At 35.2% G+C, this 27,869-nt stretch overlaps 1 protein-coding gene across 7 annotated transcripts in view; it reads left to right on the forward strand.

The window, feature by feature from the left end:
• CYRIB (CYFIP related Rac1 interactor B) overlaps positions 1-27,869 on the forward strand; it is a 191,856-nt gene that overhangs the window by 103,114 nt on the left and 60,873 nt on the right. For 6 of the 7 annotated variants that reach the window (XM_069081129.1, XM_069081125.1, XM_069081123.1 and 3 more), the window contains exon 2: positions 20,605-20,643. The gene's annotated coding sequence lies outside the window, so the exon portion shown is untranslated. Of the gene's footprint in view, positions 1-20,604; positions 20,644-27,869 lie in introns of those variants that run through there. The other variant, XM_069081130.1, reaches the window with a different exon arrangement.

The following is a 27,869-nucleotide window of genomic DNA, read 5'->3' on the forward strand; positions in this document are numbered from 1 at the left end:
GCTGACTCTTCATGACCCTGTGGACTGTAGCTTTTTTTGGCAAGGATACTGTAGTGGTTTGCCATTTCCTTCTCCAGTGGATTGAGGCAAACAGAAGTTAAGTGATTTGCCCAGGGTCACACAGCCAGTAAGTGTCTGAGGCTGAATTTGAACTCCTCTTTCTGACTTCAGGTCCAGTATTCTAATCACTGACCCATCTGGCTGTCTCACTATAAAGATTAGGAAGGATATATCTGGAGAGTATATATAATGATATTGAAAGGACATTTATGTGACTTGACTGGTTTTGTGAGGTAGGGATTCTCTTCTATTTTTGGTTGTCGTACATTGGTACGATGAAGATTTGGTTTATAGAAAATTGGAATATTGACCATTTAATATGTATGTACTTTTCAACTATTTGATAGATTTTAAAATATTAAATTCTTTTAAAAAAACTGCTTAAACATGCATTTAGATGCATATATAAAAGACTTTGGAGCGGCAATATTCCCCTCTTGTGGCCTTTTAAGGTATTGCCACTAAAGATTTTTAAAGCACTGTTGTATTTTTCACAATTTTAGACAGATTGCTATATGAAATTTTGATTCTTGCCCTGGTATGGGGTGGGCATGTTTTCTCTTTGAGAATTAGCCTGTTTTAATTTCAGAGAGACCTAATCATCAGCATGGCAACTGAATAATGAAATTTTTAATCATAACAACTCTCAGTGACCTTGTATTAAGTCATAAAGGATTTGCATTTTGCATCGGTGAAAAGAGTAACCGCACAGAAGAACTAGGATCAAGAAGAATTGGAGAAGATGTTTGGTCAATGACTGCATGGAAATTAAAATGAGCCATATTTGACCCACGGGCTATAGGTTTCCCAACATTGGTCTAATGTCAGTACAATCCTTGGCCAATTTTTATTGGTCCATGAAATTTTTATTATCAAAGATCTTTAGGGGCAGCTAGTTGGTGCAGTGAGTAGAGCACTGGCCCTGGAGTCAGGAGGACCTGAGTTCAAATTTGGCCTCAGACACTTAACACAAAAATTAGCTGTGTGACCTTGGGCAAGTCACTTAACCCCAATTGCCCCTCCACCCCGCCCGCCCCCCCAAAAGATTTCTACCTTTTAAGAACTATAAATCTGAGTTTAGAAGTAGGAGTGAGGTGGCTTGGGAGTGGGATTCCTTTTACCCCCTTCCTTTCCCATGGCCTCTTTCCTTAGCTGTTTGCTCCATTTCCTATTCACTCAGTCAATATGTCTTTTTTAAAGTGTTCATTATGTACTAGGTTTACTAGGACAAAAGTAAAACTACTTACCTTCAAGAATATTATATTCTTTCAGGAGAAATAAAATTTATATGTATACAAAGTAAATACAAAAGGTCATTTTGTCAGGGAGGCGTTAGCACCTGGAGGAAGGTTGATCAGGGCCTGTGTAAAAGCAAGGAATAGAATGTGTTAGGAACAGCAGTAAGGTTAGTTAGGCTAGAATCACAGGAAATGTGAAGGAAACAATGTATAATAATTCTGGAAAAGTAGATTGGAATTAGGTTGTGAAGGGCTTTAAGCAGAAAGCCATCTGAAGGTACAAATGACTAATCTGGGGTAGAAAATTTAGATTTTTTTTTCTAGTCCTCAGTATATAGATTAGCTTGAGTCTACTAATACAGTAAATATGCCTGTCCAAATATGTACAGATGTCAGAAGCATTCATGAAAATCTCTACAGAATGCAAAAAGAGATGAGAGGAGGTAGATGCTTTTGCCTTCTGTAATTCCCAAAGTTAACTTTGTTTTTCCTCTGTATTCTTTGAAATTGATGAACCTTTCCCCATTTGACAGTGATGACACTGGTAGTTGTAAAATATATGATGTACCAAATTTTTAGTGCAGTTCTAAGCATTTTAAAAAATCTGTGTTAGACTGTAGCATTTGTAGTTTTGAAAGTTTGGTTAGTACAGAAACCAAATTTTTAGTATAATTAATAATAGACAAGAAATAGTGAAAATGTAGCCTATATTAATAATGGGCCAGAAGGAAATTTTTGTGCAGATCACAAACTTATGAAGTGCCCACAGTCTGAATAGCATGAAATTAATTCAAACAATTAGATTTTGCTGCTAAACATTTTGCCATTTTAATTCAATACTTCTTAATAAAGACTTAAATACTTGATTTCTCATTGTCTTTACTGAATTATTTGGTAAGCTTTTTTTGCTTGTGTCTATTCATCAGCACATACAGAGTTAGTTTCTTTACTTCAAGATGAAGCTTCTAGGAACTATCTAAGGATCTCTTATATGAAGAAATATAAAAGAAATAGAAAATATAATTATTGTCTCTGAAAAAATAGGACAGATGTGAAAAAGGTGTTTGTATATCTTCAGAAAAGCAAATAAACATGAATATATGTAGTAATAACTAGGTATGTGAATGACTAAGGTACTAGATAGGCCAAGAGAATGATACTTTAAATTTTTTTTATTGATATTGACATTTATATTTATATTTAATATATGTTTATTTAGTTTTTACACAAAAAATTAAAGAAACTCCTAAAATTTTGCCCCAACATACTTCCACAAAAAGCAGCTTATTGATTAGTTGAAAGAAGGGATGTTTTTTAGTTTTGACAGTTTTGTACTAACTCATGTATTCCTCTTATTTTTTTATTTATTATTTTTTTGCCTTTTGGAGGGCAATTGGGGTTAAGTAACTTGCCCAAGGTTATACGGCTAGTTTTTGTGTGTGTGTGTTAAGTGTCTGAGGGCGGAATTGAACTCAGGTCCTCCTGACTCTGGGGCCAGTGCTTTACTTGCTGTGCCACCTAGCCACCCCTCATGTATTCATCTTACTGAAAAAATGTTCAGCTTGATCCATCTATCCTTACTATCAGATAATATTTGTAAAGTGCTTAACATAGTGCCTGACACATGTAGATGCTTAATAAGTGCTTATTCCCTTCCCTATTATCGACTTATCTCCCTTTTTATGGCTAAACTGCCTGAGAAAGCTGCCTATGATAGGTGCCTCCACAGCCTTTCCTTTTGTTCTGTTCTTAACTTTCATCTGACTTAGAAGATTGTCATCATTCAACTGAAATAGCTCCCTCTAAAATATCTAACAATCTTTTAATTGCCAGATTTAATGGCATTTTCTTATTCTTCATTGTTCTTGACCTTGGCAGTTTTTGACACTGTTGATCACCCTCTTCTCGATATTCTTTTTTTCTCTAGGTTCTTTTAACACCATACTTTCCTTCTTCCAATCTTGCCGAGGTCTGTTCATTTTAACTTCCCAGCATCTCTTGCATGTACTCTCTTCTCTCCTCTGACATTCTCACTTGCTTGGTGCATGCCCTGTACAATTGCAATAGCCTATTGGCCCTGGCACAAGTCTTTCTGCACTTCAGACCATGCTTTACTCAGCTGTCAAAGTGAACTTCCTGAATTGAAGGTCTGACCATGTCACCCCCTCTACTGATTCAACTCCAGTGGCTCCCCATCACCAGTAGGATCAAATATAAAATTGGGTTAGTCGGTAAATATTAAGTAGCTATTATGTGCCAGGTACTTTGCTGGAGATACAAAGAAAGACAATCTTTGTCCTCAAGGAACTAGCAGTCCGATGGGAGGGTGGGGTGTGGATACAGTACATTAAAAATAAACTGAGAATAGGGAAGGAGGAGGATAAGGGCTTCTGGTGGGAGGAGAGGCATGATGAAGTCAGGAAATGTTGAGAATGGCTGCATTTGGCAAGCTCTTTTATATGGAGGATCTGAAGGAGCTCTCCAAAGTTCACCCTCCAGCCTCTCTGATCAGAGGGAGAGAAGAGCCCTAGAAGCACAGAATACCAAGTTGCAGAATTCTCTGAGTTTCTGAAGTGATGTGATCTTGCAGGATTAATGTGTTTTGGAGACCGTGATGAAATCTAGTAGTGAAGTTGGGTAGGAAATGGTGAGGAAGCTGCCCTGGGAATCTCCTTAAATAGAACGTCTGGCAAGGAGCTCGCCAATGTCCAGCCCTTATAATCTGTCCTTCTCCTTCCTTCCTCTTCCCCTCCCCCCATCCCAACTGCCTACTTTTCTAGTCTTCTTACACTCTCCCTTACTTACATTGTATCCTCTTTAAGACTGTGAGCTCCTTGTTCTTTGAAATAAAATGACACTGGCCCCCTTACTTTTTCTCAAGACTATCTCCAAACTCCCAAGTGTTTTCATTAAGTATCTCCCAACTCAGGAATGCTGTCCCATTTTATCTATCCTGGTGTCTCTAGCCTCCTTCAAGTCCCTACTAAATCTCACATTTTATGGGAAGCCTTTTCTGATTCCCATTAATGTTAGTGCCTTCCTTTTTTTTTTTTTTTTTATTTTCATTTTTACTACTGATTTTTTTTTTTGCCTCTTTAACCCCAATTGGGGTTAAGTAATTTGCCCAAAGTTACACGGCTAGTATTTTTGTGTGGGTTTAAGTGTCTGAGGCCGGAACCTAACTTGGGTCCTCCTGACTCCAGGGCCAGTGCTTTACTCACTGTGCCACCTAGCCCCCCCAATTAGTGCCTTCCTCTTTTGATTATTTCCATTTTTTCCTGTAAATAGATTTTTTTGTATATAGTTGTTTGCATATTATATCCCACTATAGACTGAACTCCTTGAAGAAAGGGGCTGTCTTTTGCCTGTCACATAGTGTAGGTGCTTAATACATATTTCTTGACTAACATCTTAGAGAAATTATCCAGGCAATGTACTATAGATGAGGAAACGCAGGAAATTTACTTGGCCAAGGTCAAGTTAGGGACATGAGGTTAGTTAACTTGTTCTGTTACTACTTTTGGCTAAAGTTATGTTTTTGAAGCTCTGTTTATTTTAGCTATTTCTGTTAGTGTGTTTATTCCTTATTATCATGGGCGATCAAGTTTTGACTAATATTTTTACTTGGCTTTATTTTAATTATATAGCTTTCATCTCACATTAACATTTTTTTTTACTGTATTTGGTTTTCACATCCTTCAGCTATTTCTAGAATAATAGTTTTATGTATTTTTCTCCTTTTTGTCATCATTTGGCTAAGCTAAATATGGTGGTTTAATGATTTAAGACTAAAAATGAAAATGAATCCTTTCCATTTTTCAGTGGTTGCTTTTTAAAAAAAATTTATTTGTATAATCTCTCACTCTCTTGATGTTCTTTTGATTTTTTGGGGTCTGTAGAATTTAATGTTGTGTCTTGTGGGCTCCACTGTATGAACCTCAACTTCAAAGATTTTATAGGTGTCTGGAGTATGGGTTTTGAAAAAACATGGCATTTATGGCAGTCTATTAAGTCAATCAGCAAGCATTCATTAAACATTTATTGTATGCCAGGCTCTGTGTTAAGTGCTGAGGATGTAAATAAAGGCAAAAACATTGTCTCTGCTCTCAAGGAGCTCACATTTTAATAGGGGAAATATCTTGCAAACAGCTATGTACATCCAAGATATCTCTCTCCCTTCCTCCCTTCCCCCCCCCCCCCCAAAGAGAAAAGGTAATTTCAGAGTGTGCTAACAGTGGGAGTAATTGGGAAAAGACTTCTTGCAGAAGGTGGGATTCGAACTGACTTTTTTTTTTTTTGCTTTTTGTAGGGGCCAGGGCAGGGCAATTGGGGGTTAAGTGACTTGCCCAAGGTCACATGGCTAGTGTTAAGTGTCTGAGGCTGGATTTGAACTCAGGCCCTCTTGACTCCAGGGCCAGTACTCTATTCACTGTGCCACCTAGCTGCCCTTTGAACTGACTCTTGAAGGAAACCAGGGAAGCTAGGAAATAGAGGTGAGGAGAACATGCTAGGTGTGGGAGATAGCCATTGAAGATAGATGGAGTGTCATGTGAGGATCTGAAAGAGGGCAGCTTGTCCCTGGGTAAAGAGAGTAAAGGGTAAAGACTAATAATAAGAAAGTGGCCAGGTTATAAGTGCAAAAGAGCTTTTTATGGTTGATTCTGAGCGCTTGAGTTTATTTAGTAAGGGAATGGTATGGCTAAACCCGTGCTTTAGGAAGATCACTTTGGCTTTTGAGCAGGAAGAAACCATCACACTTGTACTATATAGACTTAATTGTTGTGTGATTTTTGAGAAAGTCAATTAACTCCTGCCTCAGTTTCCTTACCTACTTTCCTGAGTTGTTGATTAAATGAAATAATGTACTTAAAGCTCTTACAGACAGGTAATGATGACTGATAAAGAAATTTGTTTGAGTTTGACAGACTTCTCATTTGCAATTCATTTAGGCTTATTTCTCCTTGTAAGTAAATGATTAACTTTGTAAAATCTATTTTGTAATTAGGACCAGATGGCCCCTCCAAACTAATACTCTAAATTGGGGGTTGGCAGAAATGTTGAGCTGTTGACAGTAGTGACATTTATATATTAAAGATATGTCAGTGTTACCAATTAGTAGAATCATAGGTCTTCCATAGCTTACCTATTAAGACATGATTTTAAGGTTATTGCATGAGGCAATTAAAGCAAATGCATTGATTTCACGGAACTTTGTGATATAGTAAGAGCATTATGATCAGTAGTTAGGAGACCTGGGTTCTAGGCACAGGTTTGTCTTTATAACTAGATAGGTCAAGTGACTAGCTTCTCTTGATCTCAGTTCCCTCATCTGGAAAACCAGGGATTGGAAATAAATAAACTCTGGGAATCTCTTCCAGCTCTAAATCTATGACCAGATGTGTTTCAATCAAAGGAGAGCAGAGCTAAAAAACAGAACTTTCTGTGTAGAGAAGGTTCTGTGAACTTAGTGAAATGAAGAGAACTTGTTTTACCTAGAAAACAATAATAACTTCTTAGAAACAAAACATTCTGTTCTGTACATTTTGATTCTTTCCAAGTTATCCTTTATATATTTTGTTCTTATGTAGTAGTTCTCATATGGTCTACTCTATTAGACTACGAGCTCCTTAAGAGCAGGAACTTTTCTCTTTCTTTGTATCCCTAGGACTTAGCACAGTGCTGGCACATGTATAACATGTGCTTAATAAATGCTTGTCTACCCACTGAGAACTGGCATAATTTAACCTGAAGGAGTAAAGATTTAAGGGAGTCATAATAATTGTCCTCAAATATTTGTGTTGATCCAGAAAGTAGACCATGAGGGACCAAGGGCTGGAATAGAAACAATAATAGCTTTTATATAACCTTTTAGAATTTCGAAGCCCCTTTGTTTCAATTCTGAGATAGGGTAGAAAAAGAAACTGAGTCTCAAAGAAGTTACAGAATTTGCTCCAGGCCACACAGCCAGGTCTTTAAAATATTAAATTTATTGATAAATTTTGTTTTGATATAGTAGGCACTTCTGAACAAAACCCCAAATACCCTTGTAAAATACATTCCCTGAAAAAGTTAACCGGTTGTTAACAGAAAGGAAGGTTCTGTCCTATAAACTGACAACATGACGCTGACATTGACTATCGTAATTGATTAGATATTTGTTTTATTCCCTCCTTTTCTTAATTTACATGATTGTAGTCACTGTGTATATTGTGTATATAGTTTAAGTTCATTTGGTTCTGCTGTTCTTGCTGCCTATCATTTCCTGTAAGTCTTTTCATGTGTCTCAAAATTGTTGTATTTGTCATGCTTTATGACACAGTATTGTTTCATTCCATTATAATATACCATAATTTGTCTCACTACTCCTTAATGTTTGGGCCACTATTTTGTTTCTAGCTTTTGTTACCACAAAAATTGCTTCTGTGGACATTTCTTTTTTAAGCAATCGGGGTTAAGTAACTTGCTCAAGGTTACACGGCCAGTTATTATTATTTTTGTGTGGGTGCCAGAACTGATCCCAGGTCTCCCGACACTGGGGCCGGCGCTCTTACTCACTGTGCCACCTGGCCGCCCCTTGACATTTTTTGTTTTTATGGGTCTTTACTTTGCTTCTGTAACCTCCTTTTGATATAATCCAAGTAGAGGAATTTCTGGGTCAACATTGTGACATTTATTAAACTTTTTTTGCATAATTCCAGCTTTACCCAGAGTTTGCAGAATTAATTTATAACTCTGCTAGCAGGGTTTCTTTCCATGGCATCTCCAACAGTGAGTTTTAACATCTTTCAGCACCTTTTCTTGCTTGATCTCATTACCCTTCTGACTGTGGGCAGGTCACTTCTGGGACTCAAGTTTTTCCAGTTATAAACTGAAGAGGTTGGATTAGGTGACTCCTAAAAGTTTCATCTAACTCTCAATCTATGAAATTACAAAAATGGACAGATCTGAGGAGATACCTCAGTTTTAATTTGTACTTTTCTCATTATTAGTGATGCAGAGCTTTTTTCAGGTGATTATTGATAACTTTGCCTTTCTTTAAAAAAAAAAAAAACAGGCCCCATACATTTGTTCATATTTTTTGGCCATTAAAAAAAATTTGAACCCTCAGTAGTCTTTCTAGAGAGTCACATCTACATCTATCTTAATACTAGAAAAAAATCATGATTTTGTTCAGCATAAAGAATTTTATAAAGCTAGAACTGCCCAGTCATAGAATGAACTACCTGCCACAGTAGTGAGCTCATCATCACAAGAAAGGTATTTTAATAGAACTAGATAATTATCTGTATTATAGAAAGGATTCCTAAATTCAATTAGGTTGCATTAGATCAACTACCAAGGTGATCTTACTCTTAAGGTTCTTGGTTTTAGTGAAATGTAATTCATGGTGTGTTAACGGACTATTATGGTATTCTAAAATAATAAATCTGAAACATACAAGAAAATAGAGATAGAACATAAAGTAATGAAAAGCAAATTTAGCAGAATTTGAGATGTTATATACTTTGATTTTGTTTGTTTGTCTATTCACAGCTTATCCCTCTTCCCAACCCTCCAATCCCCCCATCAGGAAGACAATGTCAAAGGTAATAAGGTAATAAAATTTCAGATGGACTTTGATAGGGACAGAGAGCAAACACACTTTTAAAATTGGTTCTATTTTGTTAAGTAAAGTTTTACCTAAGACTTTATTTCTTATATTCTTATTGAATAGTCATCTTTATGGTTATTAAATTTCCCATAAATTTTAAATAATAACTTAAACAAACATTATCAAGTACCTGCTTTGTTCAAAGTACTGGTGCTGCAAAGATGTAGGATAGCGTATTCCTTTACTGTTACCTTATATTTTTAGTGGGAAGGATAAGCTCCATCATATACTACTACTACTACTACTAGGATCCTATGAATACTGTTTCATAGACACTAGGGCACATGTCATGGGATACAGTACTCTTTTCTTACAGTTTACTTATGAATAACATAAGCAAAGACTACCATGAAAATTATATTATGAAGATGTCAGTTCTCATTGTTTTCAGTAGGTACAGAAGATCACAAAAGGTATACTAGAAAAATTATGGCTCAGATTTAAGAGATGATCGACTAAAGACTTATAGGCTGGCCTTAATACATACTTCTAAGTGTTTGAAACAGGATTTAAACTCATTTTTTTTCCATGTCTAGTGTTCTACCCACTTTACCACCTAAAGGCTCCTTTTCATATAGCCTAAGTAGAAGACTCTATCAACTACTGTTATAGTTAATGTACAGTTAGGAAACTCCCTCTGCTAATGCAAGTAGGCAACTGTCCAGCAACCTGTGGTTTTAGAGTTGCATTTGTTTTTTAAACATTTAATGTTTGTATAAATTATGAGAGAGCCTTTTGGACTAGGCTGACATTTCGCATTTGAAGGTTCTTATTGTCATGAAATCATAGAATTTTAGAGTTGAAAATAACCTTAGGGACTATGTAGTACAACTATATTTGAACAAAATCCTTCTCTATGATATTCCTGAAAAATAACCATCCTTTGCTTTAAAGAGCCCCAGTGAGGCGGAACCTGAAGCAACTCAGTCTTTTTTTTTTTTTTTAACAGACTTAGGAAGTTTTTTCTTATATCAAGTCTAATTTTCGTCTCTGAAACTTCCATGCCATGTTCCTAAGTTTGCCCTCTAGGGCCAAATTGAACAAGTTCAGTCTTTCTTCCTAGTCTTAAATGGTTCCCAAGGGATATACCTATAGTATATTAGTGTTTCATTAGGTATGCTCTGAAGCTTTGGATTCTTTTTTTGGCAGATAAAAATTTATAAATAATTTTAACATGAATTTTGCTTATCTAACATATAGAATGGTAAAGATAATATTCACAAAATAAAACTTGCCTATTAAACATACATATAACCTTAAAATGTGTCAGATTTTAAACTTACACAGAACTCACCAAAAATGACTGCCTTTATTGAAGAGAAACCACACACCACACATGGATTGTGCTTCCTATTCCCTGAGTGTTGCCAACTGTATCTTCAATATACTGTAATTCCTCAAAGAAAAGAATACCGTGCTGTGAACAAAACAATTTTTTTTTAATCACAAACCACTGCCTTACTCTCTCTGCCTATTTTAATATAGCCTAAGATTGCTTTCCCTTTTGGCTTTCACATCACACTTTTTCCATATCATTAAGGTTACAATTCACTAGAACACTGATCTTTTAAAAATAACCAACTTACTAGGCTGTCTTGTCTCTCTTGTATTTGAGAATTTAAACCAAGTGTAAGACTTATATTTAGCCCTGTTAAATTCTGCCCTAATAGATTTAGTGCAGTGTTCTTTCAGCTCAGTGTTTTTAGTTTCCAAGCTATTTTAGGAGTTTAGATATTGACTTTGTCATCCAAAGTGTTAGCTATGCCTTCCAGCTATGTATCCTTTACAGATTTGTCAAACACATCATTTGTACATTTATATTCAGCTCATTGATAAAAATTTAAATACCTCTAGGTCAGGCATGAACCCCTGGGATGATTCATTGGAGACCTTGTTCTAAATTGGCATTTATACCATTAATAACTATGATTTTTGTTAGGCCATTCAACCATTTCCAAGTCTACCCACATCTGCTATAATCTTAGCCTATTTGTTCTACTTAGTACTCTTTTATTCTTTTATTATTAGCACATGAATTAGCTGTCCCTTTGCTATAAATAATAGGCACTTTTATAAATGATGGGTATAGTATTACTTTTTTTTTTTTAAGTTACTTTGAGGGTCCTCAGAAGAGGCAGTATGAAGTAGGGAAAAGAACCACAGACAGTTTTAAAAGACTTGGATTCTGTCTTGCCTATGTTGGTATGTGACCTAGAGAAAAATCTCTTAACCCTGAACCTCATTACCCTTATCTGTAAGGATATTAGCATCTGCTACATAAAACTTGCCTAAATGCTGTATTTTCCTTTTTTTATTGAGAGTACTACTATTCTTCCAATGACCCTTGACTCTTCCTTCTTTTTTACTCCCTTTCACTTAGTTGCCAAATCTTTTGATTTTATTTTCATAACTTCACTCTCATTCATCAATAGTCATTAACCTGATTCAGGCCTTTGTCACCAGTTGCTTGCACTGTTGTAATAACCTCCTAATTATGCTTCTTGCTTTCAGTCTCTTTTCTCTTCAATCCATCCTTCAAACAGCTACCAAAATAATCTAAGGTAGGGGTCTAACTCTATTACTCTCTTGGTTAAAAACCTTGTGGCCTTTAAGGTATACTGCAAATACCTCATCTTGGCATTTGAAGCATTTCATAGTTTGGCTCAAAACTGCCTTTCCAAACTTTTCTCAGATAGTCTTTCAAATAATTTAATATCCCAAGTCTTCAATCTGCTGTTTTTTTTTTTTAGCATTACTTTTAAAAAATTCATTTGGAACTTAAATACAAAATGATTAAAAAAATTTTCCACGTGCACAGCACAGTATAAAAAGAAGATTCAGTATAAAACCATGAATTTCATTTCATACTGTCTACTTTTTTTAAACTATGTAATAAATACTACAACATCATTTCCAAAACTACTCTGCTTTTCTGTGCTTTCTTTTAAGTTTTCTTTTGTACTCTGCATTTTTAAATTTTTTTCTCCTTCCCTCCCCATACTAACCTACAGAAAGCTACTATTAGGCACAAAAATGTGGATAGCATAGCATCTTCCTTCATAGGTCTTTTGTAGTTGATTTGAGTATTTGTAATACTTAAAATGACTTAGTTCAAAGTTGTTCTTAGAACAGTATTGTTGTTACTGTGTACAACATTCCCTTAGTTCGGCTCGTTTCACTTTTCATTATTTCATGCTAGTCTTTCCATGCTTTTCTAAAAATCAGCCAGCTCATTATTTCTTATAGCACAGTAGTTTTCCATCACAATCATACACCACAGCTTTTTTAGTTATTCCCCAATTGAGGGACATCCCTTCAATTTTCAGTTCTTTGCCACTACAAAGAGAACTGCTATAGATATTTTAGAACATAAAAGTTCTTTTCCTTTCCCCCTGATCACCTTGGGAACCAGTCCTAGTAGTGTTATTGCTGGGTCAAAGAGTATACATAGTCTTATAAGTCTTTGGGGATAATTCCAGGTTGTACTCAAATGGTTGGATCAATTCATAGTTCCACTAACAGTGAATTAGTGTCCCAGTTTTCTCACATCCCTTTTAACATTTGTTGCTTTTCCCTACTGATCTGCTCAGCTTTTATGACTATTCTTCCACTCCATCTCAGCAATAGTCTTGATCTTTTCATCATTCATAAGTTTTGTGTTTCCAAGAATGAGGACTCTAAAACCTTTTGTCCAGTTGTAATCTTTGATCATTCCATCTTTCCCTAAACTCTCTCAGTTTTCTTATACTACATCCTGCTCGTGCTCTTCTCCAGTAACATTGACCTACTGTTTCTCACATAAAAGTGTTCCTTCTCTTGTCTCTGTCTTGATAACTGCCTTTCCATACTTTTTCTGTCCATCTGGCTCTGGGAATTCCTTGGTTTCCTTTTATAGGAAGCCTGTCCTGGTACATTCAGCTACCATTGTCTTCCTTTGCAAGAGTACTTCATTTTTGCTTTCTTTGTGCCTTGTGTAAATATGTTGTTTTTTCCCACTGGGGGAAGGGAACTTGAGTGCAGGGACTGTTTCAGTTTTCTTTTTGAATCCCTAGCACTTAAGTGCTGTGCCTGGTCTATAGTAAACATTTAATAAATGCTTCTTGTTGTTTTCATAAACGCTTCTTGTTGTTTTCATGGGTCATTTCCTGGGCTTCCTCTCCCCATTGAGCCTTCACTCTTAATGAAAAAGTATTTAAGCAAAACTTTGTAGATAAATCACCTCATCTCACAGTGTATATTATATTTCACTTATTATAGTTACCCACCTCTCTACAGAGATGAGACAAATATGTTTCAACCTCTTCTATGAAACCAAGATTAGTTGTTAAAAGTTAATCTGAGTTCATCTGCCTTTTAGTGTTTTTTTTTTTTAACTTACTGTATTTATTGTGTATCTTGTTCTTCAGGTTTTGTTTTCCTCACATTGCTATTCCTTTTTATCTTAAGGTTAGGCCTCTTTAAATTTCTCTAGTTAAGAAATGGGAAATAGTAATTTTCATCGGTAATATGAAATCCTTAAAGTCCTTGGGTAACCTTTGTGTGATAGTAGCTATTAGCTTGATACCATAAGCATAATGATACACAAATTGAGGATTTAGTGACACATTGCAACTGAACCACTCCTGTAAAATGCCTCATTGGTGTATCCTTGTTGCTCTTCATATAGATTTATTCAAAATAGTTTGACTTTTTAATATGCAGGGGAGAAGTTTAAAAAAAAAGCAGTATTGATGTCCTGTTTGCTGGAAACATTCTGTTTTTGTTGAAATGGAACTTAAAAAATAGGAGAGGGAAATCAGCATCACCACCTCCTAAAGGCATTCCAGCTCTATGTACAAAGTTGGTTTATTAATGGATGACCTTCTCTGGAATTAATTGACCATTATAAGACTTATTGATAAATAAAGAAAAATCTAAGCTGTGTGTCTTAAAATACACATTTGATTATTTGTCTTATCTATGGGATAAGCACCTAATATATAATGCCTGGTACATAGTAAGCACTTAATAAATACTTGTTGACTTGCTTTGGGGGGCTAAAGTAGAGTGCCCAAAAGTCTTTGAAATAATGAAAGCAGTTGTTGGAAAATTATTTTAGTGGTATCTTTTCTTCTAATCGTTGAGAACAAGTTATATTTTACATAGGGAATTGTTTCTTTGTTGGCATAGCAATAATTTTTCTGAGATAGGCTAAGTATGTTAATTAAATGCCTCTAGAGTGTTTTGGGGGGAGATCATTAATTTTTTTTTTTTCCTTTTGGAAGGCAGTTGGGGTTAAGTAACTTGCCCAAGGTTACACGGCTAGTATTTTTGTGTGGGTGTTAAATGACTGAGGACTGAACTCGGGTCCTCCAGACTTTGGGGCCAGCGCTTTTATTCACTGTGTTACCTAGCCGCCCTCGGGAGATCATTATTTTTAATTAAAATGACTAGTTCATTTTAGTCTCTATATCCATGCTTTCATCTCTCCTTCTAGTCTAACAGGGGAAGGTATCTCTTAACTAAATTGAACCCCTCTCCACCAGTGCCCTTGATTCCATCCTTTTCTGATTTCTCAGTGTCCTTGCTCTAATACTTCCTACTTAATATTTTTGTTCTTTATTTCTTTAATGCCTTAACCTCTATTGCCTTTAACTTTGTTAAGGTCTGTCATATCTGGAAAACTCTTAGTACTGCAGCTTTTTATACTTACTGATCTGTTTTTCTTCTTTCTCTTACCAAACTCTTTGTTGAATTATACTTATAGCTTCTGTCCCTTAACACTTTATTTGACAAAACTTGGGAGAGAAGGGTGCTATAAGACACCTAAAAATCATCACCTTTTAAGAGTTTCCATTTGAATAATTATTTTCCCTTCGTGCTTTAGTCTTGCTACTATAATTTCCAGTGCGTATCTGACCTTGAACTACATTCAGAAGAATCCATTCTGCAGCTGCTTCCACATCCTTAGTTCTGTTGATTATTATCCCTTTTAGTCTAACTTCTCCACCCTCCCTCCCCCCACTGAAACTTTTTTTCTTGCAGAAACCTCCTAATAGTCAAATCCAATAGCCTTTTATTAATTCTCATTCTTGACCTCTCTACTGCATTTGACAACTTTGACTTGCCTTTACTTGACCTCCTTCCCCTCAGGTCCTCTTAATTATTTTGTTTCTCCTACCTAAAAATGGTACTTCTTTTGACTCTTCATCCTTTGTCTTGCCCCCTATTTGTGGAAGTTCTCTATGCCTCAGTTTTTGACCTTTAACACATTTCTTTGTATTGCTGTGTTAGGAGAGTATTCATACATTCTCATTTATGTAGATTGGCATTTAAGGTTTGGAGAGTGTTTTATGAACATTATTTCATTTGGTCATTGGAACTACTTTATTACAAGCTTAAGAAACTTAGAATGCATCTTTGATTCATTCCTCGAACATTTAAATGCCTACTGTGTTCCCAGAACCTCTTTTATTCTATGGGAAAGATGCAAAATATAGATAACACTGAGGCTTCTACTATCACGGTATTTACAGTCTTAATACTAAATTGATCTTTCTTTCTTGCAGCCAATTAATCACCAAATATAATCATAAAAGTTAGAGGTAGCAGGGACCTTTAGAAATTGTCTAATCTAATCCCTATATTTTGCAGATGAGGAGAAATGATTTGCCCAGGTTCAAGCAAATAAATTAATAAGCAGAATTGGAATTTGAGCTTAGGTCTTCTCACTCCAAATTCAATATTCTTTCCACTACTCTTTTATGTCTCTTTTAAGGCTTAACTTCAGCATGAGAATATCTCAGAGCCTGGTTGGTTCAGTACATTGATCCCTGGTCTTGGGATCAGAAAGACCTGGGCTCAAATTATTCCACACACTAGCAATGTGACCCTGGGCAAAGTGATGTAACCTCATTTCTCCTTAGTTTCTTCATCTGTCAAATGAAATGATTGGATTTGTTCGTCTAAAAGTCCCTTTCCACCTTTAAATCTATAATCTGTATGTAGTACTTCCTTAATTATTTTGTTTCTCCTACCTATTTTATCCCTAGGACTGTCCACTACTGTGCCCCTGGCAAACAAACTGCATTTGAATTGTTTGGTTCAGTTCTGGAATGAACATTAGTATCCTGGGGCTATCTAGAAGAGAAGTAGGGTGTATGGAAACTGAAAGTATTTTATACTAGGAGGTTGAAGGTATTAGTACTGTTAAACTTGTAGAAGAGATTTGCCAAAGGGAAGTAGAATGGATATTGTAGCTGACTTTTGACAGTTAAAGGGTTGTCATGTGGAAGGAGTGAAGGGAATGACATTTTCTAGTGAAGGGAATGACAAGATAAATATAATGGTCGAGAAAGTTTAATGTAGAAAGTAATCTGTAAGATACAGCATGTAGGAAGGTTGAAATTAATTAAGGAGAAAACACAGGAGGCTGTTTCACAAACCTAGGAATGATATAATGAGAACCTCAACTAAACATGATTATGCAGCTTCTGATTGACTACAAATCCATAAGATGATTGTTGTTTTTTTTTCCCCTATTTCCTTTCTGTTTTCATTTTAATGTGGTAATGATTTGAGTGGTCTGAAATAAAACATGTTAGCACATTCTACATAGTCTATTTATTGTAATAACTTACTCCCAAATAACTTAATTTTAAAGAGGTTTATTGTATATTATTCAAGTATCTAATTTCTGGTTTGCTATTTTTAAGTCTCTTATGTTTTTCCCTTCATACTCCCTTTTAATAAAACACAGTGACAAAGTAAAGTAGACTTGAACAATCCTGAATTTTTTCTTCCTTCAGCAGTTCCATTTTTGTTTCTTTTGTTCTTGAAGAGCACCAGTTAGAATAAAAGACTGCATATAAGCTTCAGGATTGATTTATTTTCTTGAGAAAAAGCAGGGTAAGGGATGTGGCTGGACAAATGATAGAAAGGTATTCAGTTTACATTTAGAATTTCCTTTCTTTTTTTCAAATCAGGGATTTGGGACTGCTACTTTGACTCACAGGAAAGTTAGCTCACTGTTAGTATTTTCCCATTAGGTGAGAGGTACATCAGGATATACCACAGCAGCTTTTCCAAACCTTTTCATCCCTCAAGCTTCCATTGCCTGCCCTCTTCTCTCAGCAAAGACTCCCACTGAGCTATTTCACTGGAAAAATTGAGGCCATTCGCTATGAGCTCCCTTTTCTCTTCTCGCCTTGTATCAGTCAGATGCCTTTTCTCATTATCTCTTCTTTCACCCGTCTTTCATAAGAAGAGGTAGACTTTTCTTTACCATGTACAAGTGATCCTATTCCATCCTGTCTTTTTCAGCAGATTACCCCCTTTATTATCTCTACTGTACCCACTAATCTTCAGTCTTTTCCTTGTCTCCTGCCTTCTTTCTTGCTGCCAGCAAACATACCCATGTCGTTCCCATTTTTAAGAAACCCTCACTTGATTTGTTCATCCCTGATAGCTATTGTCCTGATTCTCTCTTTCCTTTCATGAAAAAACTCTCTCTAATGGGTGCTTCAGCCTCCTTTTCACTTTTTTTAAAACTGTGTTCTCTCACTAGGTTCACAATGTAGGTGTCATACTCAACCTCTCACTCACCTCCTGTACCCAAAGTATTGCAAAATCCTATTGATTCTACTTTTACAACATCTCTCATATATGCCTACTTCTTTCCTCTGGTACTTTCAGTACCTAGGTGCAGACCCTCATCATTTCATGCCAGAACTATTGCAGTAGCTTGCTTTTTGGTTGGCTCCCCACCCCAGTTCATCTTTCACTTGCTGTCAGACTGATTTTTCTAAAATACAGATCTGACCATGTCATTCCCCCCTCTTCAGTAGACTCGAGTTCTTTTCTGTTTTATCTGCTAGGGTAGAATATAAAATCCTCCGTTTGGTTTTTAAAACCCTTTATATAATTTGGCCCCTTCCTACCTTTCCTCTCTTCTTACACTTGACTAACCTTTGTGTACTCTGCAATCAAGTGATGCTGACCTCTTTGCTATTCTTCACACAAGACATTCCATTTTCCAACTGGGTGAATTTTAATAGGCTGTTCCCAGTTCCTAGAATGCTTTATCTTCTTATCTTAACATCAGGAAGTCTTTCCTGATCCTGCTTAATGCTAGTGCTTTCCCTTTTAGAATTGTGTGTGTGTGTGTTGTATGTACATAGTTGTCAGCATATTTTCTACACATTATTAAAATGAGCTCACTGAGAGCTGGGGCCAGGTATTTGCCCTTTATTGTTTCACCAGCATTTAAACACACATAGGAAGTGCTTAATAATTTGTTTGCTGAATTGAATTGAATGAATTTGAATCTTCACAAAGTGTAGCTGTTGTTGCTCTGAGTTCCTTCAGGGCTCAAGCAGGACAGGTTTTAATTTCTCCTCTTAGGTTCTTTTAGCTTTAAATCTATGATCCTGTTATTTGAAGGTAGCCATGATGTTTTCATGTGGTACCCCAAACTGAACACAGTATTCCAAATGTAGACTTAATGGAGTAGAGAATAGTGGTACTCTCATCTCCTTTGTTGTGGACTATAGTTTTATTAAATCTAAGATACAGTGAGTTTGCATTTAAGCGCAAAGCGCATATTGTCATCCCTTCCCTCCACCTCCCTTCTCCCTATTATCCACTGTATAAGGAGCACAATGACAAATAATTTTAGATAAGAAAAAGTTCTTGCCCTCAAAGAGTTTATAGTCTTATTAGAGTAATGAAAAACAGATACTTCTAATTAAAAATTTCACAAGTGCACAATGTTCTGTGATTATGTAGAATGATGACTGGAAGGAAGTAGAAATGTTAATGGTGAAAAATAGATTATGCAGATTAATTTATTTTAGAGTTTTTCTTTACTGTGGTGTGTTCTTAAGCATAATCAATCTTTGGCAGGATAGATTCCTAGCTAACCTATAGAAAGAAGTGTCTTAAGTCACAATGCACATGATATTTAGTACTACACCTAATCTCCATTTATATTGTTTTTATGGGGAAAATGCTTTGCTGAATACCACTTAAAGATTCCAGGAATAGTTTCATCTTAGCTGTAGGTTTTCCCCCCAACAGTGAGGAATTGTCTTATTGTGGTGTAGGGTATGTACTGATTAAAATTAAAATTAAGATTAAAATTCAGTATCTGCCTAAGAGAAAGCAACTTTTAAAAGCTGATCAAACTTCAGGTATTTGGGGGAAAGCTACCATGAATTTGATATCAGGTTTTGTATTCTGTTTGAAAGTCGAGTTTTCATAAAATGGAGACCTGTGTCCAAACAGCTCAGCATTGTATATTGTTACATTGTTGTTTTTTATAATATAATATAGTTCTGTATCAGGAAATAATCCTGTCATGTGAAGAACTTTGACAATACATAATTACATTGAATTTACATTTTAAAAGCTGATGAGATTAGAGTGATAAGTTGAATGACTGACATTTTGAGTTGCTTGATGAGGACAATGAGAAATTATTTATAAAAATGTTAACTCCCTGAACTAGTGGGTTATATAGTAAAAATAAATTAGAATAACCAAATCAGTTTCTTGGCTGTGGGCTTACTTTCTTTTGATATGGATTTTTGGCATTATTCATGAGTTGCTCTGTGCGAAGAAATTTTATCGTCTGGTAGCCATTCTTTTGGTGATTATGATTAGCCTTTCCAAATTTAGCTAGGTAGACCAATACTTCAATAAAGAACATTCTACTGCTAAGCCCTTACTCAAAGACTTTTCAGTTTGATTGGACCTACCCAGAGTTTGTGCTGTTTTACAATAATCTTTGAGAAACCAGAGTTACTTGTGCCACAGTGAGGCATAGGTTGCATTAATGGCAGTAGCGTAAGAAAATAGAGTAATTTCAGAGAGAATATATAGATATAACATTTTAAAATACAGTTGATATTTAGATGATATTGCTATAGCTTCTAATTGAGATGTTAAGCTTATTATGAAACCTTTACTGATAACATTTTAAGACTTAAAATAGTGTAAACATGCAGTTAAATTTTAGTATTTAACATGTTTCTTTAATTAAATTTGGTTTCTCAAACCAAATCAGATGGTTACTTATTGTGAAATGTCCAAATCTTTGACAAAGTGCTTTTCTTATGACTTTTTTTTTAAACTGTAGAAGCAGAAGTTTAATTTGTAGAAGTTTAAACTGTAGACATAGAAGTTTAATCACATCAAACATTTGGGTGGCAGTATAAGATATGAAAACTTTGTATTGAAACTTGGAATACCAGATATTTTGAGACTTTAAAACATACCTTCAAGAACCAACATTGGGCCTGATGGTTTCATAGTGAATAATGTATTCAGTTTAACTTTTCTCATCTTGTTTCCATCTGGTGCCTGAACCACTAGGTTATCCTATAGAAATGTTTTAAAACAGTGTGGTATGATAGCTATTGTTTCTTTTTATATAACTGATCTGGGTCTTGTCTTTAACTGTAATTTCCTACAAAGTTTCTGTCTTCAATGAAAAAGAGTCAAATAATTGTATTGAATGTTACAAAATAATTCATTTAAAATTTGGTACAAGATGTATACATATAATTTATAAGGCAGAATTAGCTTTATTTTTTAAAGTTGTGTTTTTCCAAATTTTGTATAGAAGCTGAGTAATATTTCAGAATTTTCTTTTTCTTTCTTTTTTTTAAATGACAGATAGAGGGACAACATTAGAAATACCAGCACTGGCTATAGGTAAGTAAATCTTTGTGGGTATATTATTATTCAAATGTATATCAAAATTTAAGATTAAAAAATACTAATTATAGTTTAAAGGAAAAGTTCTACTCTTATTTAGAACTTTCTAAAAATGCTGCTTATAGAGAATCAGCGTTTTTTATTTTTGGCTTTTAAAGTAGGAAATAATGAAACTAAATTTATTGCAACTTTTTTTTTTACCCTCTTTCTTTAGAAGTAGGAGGGAAGAATGTTTTTCTTGATAACTGAATTAATTTCAAGACCCTTTTAGCTGTAAATAATAAAGTTGCTAAGAGAAACTCCAGTTTTACACTTTTCTTCTTTTTTTGCTTTTTGGAGGGCAATTGGGATTAAGTGACTTGCCCAAGGTCACATGGCTAGTTTTTATGTTAAGTGTCTGAGGCCAGATTTGAACTCAGGTGCTCCTGACTCCGGGGCTGGTGCTCTATTCACTGTGCCACCCAGCCTCCTCAAGTTTTACCCTTTTCAAAGTTCTGCTTTTCCATTTGGAGAACTGAGATATATGTCTGTATGTCCATACACAGACACATATACACACAATTACTTGAGATACCTCATAACTTTGTCTTGATTAAAATTTAACATGATGTTGGTTTTGAGTCTGTTTACTTATTTCTCAATTTAAAAAAAATCATTACTCTCTAGATATGTTTCAGATTCATTCATTTGACCAAAAGCCTACACTGCTTTTTGAATTGTTTTCTTTTCTCTAGTCCTCAGTTTCACATCTTGCACTTGGGATGCCTAGATTTTTTAAAACCCCTATTAGCCAATTCATCATGACAAGTATGATAGCTATTTAGGTGATGTTAAAAATTTTTTTATCATGTCAACTAGATGTCTTGGTTTTCCATTACTAATTTACTGATATTCAAACCAGAAGTATTTCTTTAGTCTGCTATGGAATCATGCATTGTATATTTAATATGTTGTTTAATAATTTGATCGGTGACAAGTTTCTTGGGTTTTTTGTTCTTTTATACCTTTTTTCTTGTATGTAATTTTTAAAATTATGGGTATTGTTTGTACTTTACCCTTAATAACCTTAGTTATTTTGAAGAAGTATTAGCTAGCAGCCATAAGATTTAATTGACTTTATGTTCTAAATAATTGTCTAGTATAAATCATTAAAGCTTTTCCCCACATTTTTCATGCTTTATTGGAGTTTTGGTCTCAGGGCTCCAGTGGTAACAAAGAATATTTTCCTCAGTTACATTAATATGAAAATTATAAAACTATGTTCACTATAGTAGACCTTGAGGCAGAAGAATTATAATTCCTACACAAATATGTTGCACTTGAGATTTGTACTTGTACAAGACCTTTGTTAGTTGGTCTGTATACAGAAAGTTCTTTAAAAGAGTGATCCAGTCTCAACAGTGTGGACACTTCTCTGCCATGCAGATTGCAACTCATCCAAATGTTAAGAGAGGGTTTCCTAACTTCTGTGGCTGAAAATAGTTCATTTGTTGACTAATATTGTGACTAAAAGCCTTTCTAATCTTAGCTAAGTTGGTTCTCAGATGAATAATATGATATAAGAGTACATACTTGAAATCTTTCTATCTTGATAGAATGTCAGTGTCACTATCTTGGTGTATATTCTTCAGGAAAGGCTCCTAGGTAGTCTTGTATAATGGAAAGAAACCACCTATCCGAACTAATAATAGTCAGGAGATCTCTTTTCTCAGCTTTGTTAGTAATTAGCTTCATGACCTTGGGTGGGCCACTTACCCTCTTTGAGTTTCATTTGTAAAATGAGGGTGTTAAATACAGTGATTTCTGATGGTCCCCTCCAGCTCTAAAGTTTTATGATTCTCATAATTAACCTTTTGTTTCTGGGATTCTAATGTAAAAAAGCCAGTGTTACATGGTATATAACAATTGTATGGGATGACATCAAGTCCTCTTTGATATTGACCTTATCACACATTTTTATGTTTTCAAAAATCCTTAATTTGAGGATTTATTAATTGCAGTTACCTTGCCAGAGAAGTTCTTGATATTGAAGTACTTCTTATCCAAATGGGTTAGACTAGAGTTGTGTCATAGTTCTGTTGTATTTAATCTGTTAATCATTCAAGATGAAACTATATTATCCACATTTTAGATCCTCTAAATAAATTTCCCATAGAAGAATTCTCAGAAGTCCTTGAGGCCATCTTCCTCAAGGACACATGCAAGAATTTTTATCTACTCAGTGACAAATATTTATTGGGAATCTATTGTGGGGATGACACTGTGTCACAGGTAGTGTGGTAGATATAAAGAATAATGAGTGTCCCATTAAGTTAGTGATATTGTTGAGGAAATAAGGAATAGACCTGTTTAACTTAAACTTAAAAGTTGTATGTAGAAATGTACACATTTGAACAGATGCCTTAAATTTCTAGCAGAGATCTCCCAAGTTTGGGCAATATAAAATAGGAAAGTGGTTCTTAAATCTCCATTTTGCATTCTTCATTGGAATTTGCTTTAAGATTGTTTTTAAAAAGCTATACTGTATTTAAAAAAAAATTAGCTCACTTTACCCAGCAGAAAAGTAGTAGGGAAAGGGGATAAGAGAAAGGAGTGAGAAAATGGAAATAAGAGGGAGGGTACATTAAGAGAGGCTGTGGTCAGAAGCAAAACAGACCTGTTAAAGAGGGGACAGGGTAAAAGAGAGAAGGGTAAGTACAAGAAAAGAAGATGGAGGGAAATACACAGTTACCAATTATAATTGTGAATGTGAAGGGGATCAATTTATCCATAAAATGAAAGTGAATAGCAGAATAGGTTAGAAACCAGAATCCAGCAGTATGTTGTTTACCAGAAATATACTTGAAACAGAAATCTATGTATAGAGTTAAAATAGGGGGCTGGAGCAGACTCTGTTTTGTTTCAGTTTAAAGAAAAAAGTCATGGGTCGCAGTCATGATCTTAGACAAAGCAAATGCAGAATTATACTTAAAGAAATAATCAGTGAAACTACATTTTGCTAAAAGGTACCTTGGATGATAAACTATTATAAGTATTGAACATATATGCGCATCAGGTGGCACTGTGGCATTTAAAAAGGTTTGCAAGAAATAATTTCTGGGTAATTTAATCACTTTGTTAATAAGGCAAGCATGCGTATTAATGAAAGGATGGTCATTTGGCCATCTCTCTTAGACCAAAGACCCATCGTGGTGGTGGGCTCACAGTTTATATGCCCTTCAAAGAGTAGGTGTTCCTGAGGGGTGGCAATCAACACTGATTAGTTAACAATTAATGAGAGAATGAATATTACAATGAGAGGGTGGGCTGTATTACAGTGAGGGTCTTGGAGTATGTGACTTGGATCATCACCCAAGTCTTTGATCACTGATGCTTATCAAGAGAGCATCCATATTTCTGAGTCCTGTCTGAGCAAACACAATGATCAGGAATATACCCTTTAACCTCACTTAGAATTTCTTTTACTGTCTGATTAGATCTTGGCCTGGGTACATCTTTGAGGCAGATTTCCCACACTGGTTGATTTCTGGATGAGGAAGTAGATAAGGGAAAAAAGTCTTGGTACTAATGCAATAATTAGTTATTAATAAATAATTATTTCTCACACATAGCATTCAGATTCTTAAGGGAAAAATTAATTGAGTTATAGGAAGAAATAGGCAGTAAAGCTGTAATATTGAGGGACTTCAATTCATCCTTCTCAGAACTAGATAAATCTAACCACAAAGTAAATAAGAAAAAAATTAATTAATTTAACTTTTTTAAAAAGTTAGGTATGATAGGCTTTTGGAGAGTATTGAATGAGAATAGAATGAAGTATATATATTTTCCAGCTCTGAATGACACTATCAAAACATTACAAAGAAATGTAGAAAAGCAGAAATATTAAATGCATCTTTTCCTGACCATAATACAATAAAATTACATTCAATAAAGGGCCTTAAAACAAAGATTAAATTTTAATTAGAAACTGAATAACAATTCTAAAGAATGTGTGGGTGAAAGAACAAATCATAGAAATAATGAATAATTTCATTAAAGATAATGACAGCAGTAACATGCCAAAATTTGTGGGATACAGCCAACACACTAGGAGAAAATTTGTCTCTAAACAATTTTATCAATAAAGGAGAGAACACAACAAATTGAGCATACAACTAAGAAAAAATGAGAAAACCAACAAATAAAAAAACACCAAATTAGAAATTCTGAAAATGAGAGAGATTAACAGCATTGAAAGTTAAAAACAAACACACATTGAACTAACAAATAAAACTAGGAGTTGTTGTTTTTTAAGAACAAAACAGAGCAACTGAACAAAATAAACTGTTGACCAATTTTATTTTTTCAAAGAAAAGAAGAAAACCAAATCATCAATATCAGAAATGAAAAAGATGAATTCATAGCTAGTGAAGAGGAAATAAAAGGAATTATGCGCTATTTCATCCAACTCTATGTTAATAAGATCGACAATCTAAACAAATAGATAATACTTACAAAAATATAAATTGCCCAGATTAACAGAACAGGAAATAGGATGCTTAATTCTACCTTAGAAAAAGATATTAAGACAAAAATAAACTCCCTAAGGGAGAAAGAAAAACCGTAGGCCAGATGGATTTACAAACACATTCCACTAAATATTTACAGAGAAATTAATTCCATTATTACATAAACTGTTTGAAAATATAGGTAAAGGAATCTTACAGAATGTCCTCTTATAGCATAAATCGGACTTTGTTATTTAAACCAGGGAAAGTCAAAACAGAGGGAAAACTAGAACAATTTCCCTATGGAATATTGAAACAAAAATTATAAATAAAACACTAGCAAGGAGATTGCAGTGGTATATCATAAAGATCATATACAGTGACCAGACTGGATTTATACTTGGAATGGACTGAATCAGTATTAGGAAAACTATACATAGCTGACCACATCAATTGCAAAAACAACAAAAATTACTATTTCAATAGATGGAGGAAAATCTTTTGACAAAATAAGTATCCTTTCCTTTTTAAAACATAGGAATCAATGGAGCTTTCCTTAAAATACTAAGTAGTATCTGCCCAAAACCAAGAGCCAACATCATCTGTAATGGGTATAAGCTAGAAGACTTTCTAGGAAGTCATGGGTGAAGCAAGAATTTTCATTATCACCATGTAATATAATGCCAAGGAAAGGCAACTTCCCAAGGTTCAGAATACCAGCATAGGTGCTCTCCATTTTATTCAGTGACCAACCAAGAACAGAGAAGATCAAAACATGACATCATTCCAAATACAGCATTTACTAAACATGATTAAATAATCTCCAAGGACTACCCCACCCCAGGACCTTCCAATCATTCAATCAATTACAAAGTCTCTGTTCTAAATACTTCTCCACCCCTAGGCTATACCTTAATTAAGTCCACCACAAAGCCCCTCTTCTCAAATGGAGATTAGTTTCCAAACTTAAGGTCAAAAGTTCCCCACCCCTGGATCACAATTGAATCTACCCCAGAGTTACATCAAGTTTAAACACAGCACTTAATACCCAAATGGAGGTCTTTTCTTCATCTTGACACGAGGCAAGTTCTCAGCAATCTTAGTTCCTGGGGAGACAAGGCTTAGCAAGGCCATAAGATACATTGCCAGTCCCTTCATGAATTCATCCTCTGTCTGTAGAACAGTCCTAGAACCCCTGAACACATTAGCAAAGCCCTCTCCCAGGATTTCTGTAAACATACAACAAGAAAATCCTTCTTCAGGGCTTCTGAACCAACAGAAAGGCTCCCAGACCCCTGCAACAACAGCACTGCCCTTCACCAGTGGACAGTATTCACTCTGTCTGCAGGACAGTCTCCAGACCCCTGCAACAACAGCACTGTCCTTCACCAGTGGACAGTATTCACTCTCTGTCTGCAGGACAGTCTCAGGGCTTCTTAGTGAACAGCCAGGTTCCAGGACTTCTTCAACAAAAGGACTGTCTTTCACCAGTGGACAAATCTGGCAAAATAACATCAAAACAGACAGACAAAGTACCAGCAAAACAGCCATGTCTCCTCAGTCCTTGGCAGCTCAGGGGGCAGGTCTCAAAAGTCCAGGGCAATTCAAAGCGGCCACCAGCAATTCTCTTAGTCTCCCTCTCTCCACGAGGTGCTGCTTCCAAAAAGAAGTTTCTTCTGCCTCTCCCTTGTCTCTCCAAATCTACGTCACCAGCTCCTCCCAGTTCAGGACTTTCTTTTCACATCAACAAGTCCATCCCACAGGTGGGATTAACAAGCTCTGGGTTTTAACACAATCAATTTGAAAACCAAGCCAATACAGGGGAATCTTTAATTGCCATTACTATCACACACCATTGTTGTTGATTATTCTAGAAATGCTAGCTGTAGCAATAAGAAAAGAAAAAGAAATTGAAGCATAGACAGTGGGGAAACAATACTTTTCGAATGTGCTATGATAGTCTATTTAGAGAACGTTGGAGAGTTAACTAAAAAATTTATTGAAACAATTAACAATTTCAGCAGTGTTGCAGTATATAAAATAAGTCCTCAAAAATCATCAGCATTTCTGTGTATTGCTAAAAAAAAATCCTAGGAGGAAGAAATAGAATGGAAAATTCCATTTAAAATAATTACCAATAGTATAAAATACTTGGGAATCTGTCTGCCAAGATATACACAGGACCATATGAACACCATTACCAAATAATCACACAAATAAAGACATCTAAACAATTGGAGAAATATTATTTGCCAGTGGGTAGGACAACCCTATATGATAAAAATGATACTACTACCAAATTAATTTACTCAGTGCTATATCTGTCAAACTGCCAAAGGATTATTTTACAGAGCTAGAAAAAATAATAAAATTCATCTGGAAGAACCAAAGATCAAGAATATCAAGGGAATCAATGAAAAAAAATGAGAAGGTAGGGGACCTAGCAGTACCACATCTTAAACTAAACTAAAAATCTGTAAACATGAAAATAATTTGGTATTTGGTTAGAAATAAAAAAGTTAGGCACTGGCCCTGGAGTCAGGATGACCTGAGTTCAAATGCGGTCTCAGACACAACACACACAAAAAAAAAAACTAGCTGTGACCTTGGGTAAGTCACTTAACCCCAATTACCCTCCAAAAAGCAAAAGAAATAAAAAGGTTGTGGTCATTGGAACATAATAGGTGCACAAATATACCAAAGCAAATGAACTTATTCACCTACTTGTTTGAT

Source organism: Petaurus breviceps, unplaced genomic scaffold, assembly GCF_028583685.1.
Source record: "Petaurus breviceps papuanus isolate PSGF00001 unplaced genomic scaffold, PetGlider_PUasm1.0 98, whole genome shotgun sequence".
Lineage (NCBI taxonomy): Eukaryota > Metazoa > Chordata > Mammalia > Diprotodontia > Petauridae > Petaurus > Petaurus breviceps.